The sequence below is a fragment of the Pseudoliparis swirei genome, chromosome 15 (genome assembly GCF_029220125.1).
Source record: "Pseudoliparis swirei isolate HS2019 ecotype Mariana Trench chromosome 15, NWPU_hadal_v1, whole genome shotgun sequence".
In the NCBI taxonomy this organism is placed as follows: Eukaryota; Metazoa; Chordata; class Actinopteri; order Perciformes; family Liparidae; genus Pseudoliparis; species Pseudoliparis swirei.
In genome coordinates, this window is record NC_079402.1 from 1,109,547 (window position 1) to 1,113,634 (window position 4,088).

The following is a 4,088-nucleotide window of genomic DNA, read 5'->3' on the forward strand; positions in this document are numbered from 1 at the left end:
TGTGTGGAGGTGTGTGTGTGTGTGTGTGTGTGTAAGGTCAGACACTCACTCTAGAATACAAATCTGTCATGGCTGACACACTTCCTCCTCTCTCTCTCTTAGTCTCCCTGCCCTTCGCTTGACCCTCTCACTCACTCTCCCCCCCCCCCCCCCCCCCCCGTCTCTTTTCTCCACAGAATCATGTTGGAGCGATTTATCTCTTATCCTCTGTCCTTTTCTTTTTTCAGTCTCTCCCCCATCACTCTACCTCTCCTCCTGCAGACGCCTGGAATCTCTCTCTCTCTCTCGCTCTCGCTCTCTCTCTCTCTCTCTCTCTCTCTCTCTCTCCTCCCATAAGGGGTTGAACATAAGAAGCGCGGATGAAAAGAATAAAAGAAAGGTAAAGTGTAATTCTTATCATCAGAGGAGGGAAATACAAACATGGTCAATCAAGTAGTAGTTGTGTCTCATGATGTTCTCCCCGTTAGCCGGAGGTCGCCCCGTTAGCCGGAGGCTAGCTGGTGCTCGTCAGCCCGTGTTGGTGTTTAAATGTTTCTTCATTTATTTTGGGAGAAGAACCAAACGAGCTTTAAAGAGAAGAGAGGAGCTCCACGATGACATCATCACTGAGAGGACCAGAGGAAGAGGGAGAGGGATGGATAGATGGATGGATGGATGGATAGATGGATAGATGTATAAATGGATGGATAGATGGATGGATAGATAGATGGATATATGTATAAATGGATGGATAGATGGATGGATGGATGGATGGATGGATAGATGGATGGATGGATAGATGGAGAGATAGATGGATGGATAGATAGATGGATGGATGGATAGATAGATGGATAGATAGATGGATAGATGGATGGATAGATGGATAGATAGATGGATGGATGGATGATAGATAGATGGATAGATAGATGGATAGATGGATGGATAGATGGATGGATAGATGGATATGGATGGATGGATAGATGTATAAATGGATGGATAGATGGATGGATAGATGGATGGATGGATGTATAAATGGATGGATAGATGGATGGATAGATGGAGAGATAGATGGATGGATGGATAGATAGATGGAGAGATAGATGGATGGATAGATAGATGGATAGATGGATGGATGGATGGATAGATAGATAGATGATAGATGGATGGATAGATAGATAGATGGATGGATGGATGGATGGATAGATAGATGGATGGATAGATAGATGGATGGATAGATGGATAGATAGATGGATGGATGGATGGATAGATAGATGGATGGATAGATGTATAAATGGATGGATGGATAGATAGATGGATGGATGGATAGCTGGATGGATGGATGGATAGATGGATGGATAGATGTATAAATGGATGGATAGATGGATGGATAGATGGATAGATGGATGGATGGATATATGGATGGATAGATGAATAGATGGATCGATGGATAGATGGATAAATGGATGGATAGATGGATGGATGGATGGATAGATGGATGGATAGATGGATGGATAGATAGATAGATGGATGGAAAGAGAGAGAGAAAGGGGGGTTAAGAGAGAGGGGTGGAGATGTTTTCCCTAAATGTGCAACACATTTGTGTGTGTGTGTGTCTCTGTGTGTGTGTGTGTCTCTGTGTGTGTTTGTCTCTGTGTGTGTGTGTGTCTCTGTGTGTGTGTGTGTGTGTGTCTCTGTGTGTGTGTGTCTCTGTGTGTGTGTCTCTGTGTGTGTGTGTCTGTGTGTGTGTGTGTGTGTCTGTGTGTGTCTCTGTGTGTGTGTCTCTGTGTGTGTGTGTGTCTGTGTGTGTGTGTGTCTCTGTGTGTGTCTCTCTGTGTGTGTGTGTGTGTGTGTGTGTGTGTGTGTGTGTGTCTCTGTGTGTGTGTGTGTCTCTGTGTGTGTCTGTGTGTGTGTGTGTGTGTGTCTCTGTGTGTGTGTGTCTCTGTGTGTGTGTGTGTCTCTGTGTGTGTGTGTGTCTCTGTGTGTGTGTGTGTGTGTGTGTCTCTGTGTCTCTGTGTGTCTCTGTGTGTGTGTGTGTGTGAGTCAAGGGTAACAAGGTGGTTTGCTGACACACCAACACTCCCGCTGTGACTTCTCGTGGGATCGTCTGATTGGCCGCTGCGAGCCTGCTGGGATGCTCGGTTCCCGTGGCGATGGTAACCAGGCGATAACACCAACATCTGACCCTCTTAAAGTCTGTGTGTGTGTGTGTGTGTGTTTGGGGGTGTGTGTGTGTTTGGGGGTGTGTGCTGCCATCTGTGCCACCGACCCATGGGAGAGGCAACACACTGAACAATGATTAAAGAGAGAGAGAGAGAGAGAGAGTGACTCTCTCTCTCTCTCTCTGACTTGATACTATGATGAAATGAGTCTGTTGGAATTAATTGGTTATAAAGTCCAGAACAGATCTCACCTGATGCTACGTTAGCTGTTAGCTAGCTAGCAAGCCACCGAGTGGCTAGTGATTGAAGTGGCTAGTTAGTGATTGAAGTGGCTGGTTAGTGAGTGAAGTGGCTGGTTAGTGGGTAGGTAGTAGTTAGTGGTGAAGTGGCTAGTTAGTGATTGAAGTGGCTGGTTAGTGAGTGAAGTGGCTGGTTAGTGAGTGAAGTGGCTGGACTAGTGATGGCTGGATGCAGGTGAAGTGGCTAATTAGTGATTGAAGTGGCTGGTTAGTGATTGAAGTGGCGTTAGGCGTTAAGTGGCTGGTTAGTGATTACGGCTATGGTGAGCGATGCTGGTTAGTGAGTGAAGTGGCTGGTTAGTGAGTGAAGTGGCTGGTTAGTGAGTGACGTGGCTGGTTGGTGATGAGTGGCTGGTTGGTGGTGAAGTGCAAATTGGTTAGTGGTGAAGTGGCTGGTTAGTGAGTGAAGTGGCTGGTTAGTGAGCACAAGGTTAGTGGCTGGTTAGTGAGTGAGGGTAGATTGGTTAGTGGTTTGGTGAGTGAAGTGGGTGGTTAGTGAGTGAAGTGGCTGGTTAGTGAGTGAAGTGGCTGGTTAGTGAGTGAAGTGGCTGGTTAGTGAGTGAAGTGGCTGGTTAGTGATTGAAGTGGCTGGTTAGTGAGTGACGTGGCTGGTTAGTGAGTGAAGTGGCTGGTTAGTGAGTGAAGTGGCTGGTTAGTGAGTGAAGTGGCTGGTTAGTGAAGTGGCTGGTTAGTGAGTGAAGTGGCTGGTTAGTGAGTGAAGTGGCTAGTTGGTGAAGTGGCTGGTTAGTGATTGAAGTGGCTGGTTAGTGAGTGAAGTGGCTGGTTAGTGAGTGAAGTGGCTGGTTAGTGAGTGAAGTGGCTGGTTAGTGAGCTGGTTGGTGAGTGAAGTGGCTGGTTAGTGAGTGAAGTGGCTGGTTAGTGAGTGAAGTGGCTGGTTAGTGAGTGAAGTGGCTGGTTAGTGAGTGAAGTGGCTGGTTAGTGAGTGACGTGGCTGGTTAGTGAGTGGCGTGGCTGGATTGAAGTGGCTGGTTAGTGAGTGAAGTGGCTGGTTAGTGAGTGACGTGGCTGGTTAGTGAGTGAAGTGGCTGGTTAGTGAGTGAAGTGGCTGGTTAGTGAGTGACGTGGCTGGTTGGTGAGTGAAGTGGCTGGTTAGTGAGTGAAGTGGCTGGTTAGTGAGTGAAGTGGCTGGTTAGTGATTGAAGTGGCTGGTTAGTGAGTGACGTGGCTGGTTAGTGAGTGAAGTGGCTGGTTAGTGAGTGAAGTGGCTGGTTAGTGAGTGACGTGGCTGGTTAGTGAGTGAAGTGGCTGGTTAGTGATTGAAGTGGCTGGTTAGTGAGTGATGTGGCTGGTTAGTGAGTGAAGTGGCTGGTTAGTGAGTGACGTGGCTGGTTGGTGATTGAAGTGGCTGGTTAGTGAGTGAAGAGTGAGTGGCGTGGCTGGTTAGTGAGTGAGTGGCTGGTTAGTGAGTGAAGTGGCTGGTTAGTGAGTGACGTGGCTGGTTAGTGAGTGAAGTGGCTGGTTAGTGATTGAAGTGGCTGGTTAGTGAGTGAAGTGGCTGGTTAGTGAGTGACGTGGCTAGTTAGTGAGTGAAGTGGCTGGTTAGTGAGTGAAGTGGCTGGTTAGTGAGTGAAGTGGCTGGTTAGTGAGTGAAGTGGCTGGTTAGTGAGTGAAGTGGCTGGTTAGTGAGTGA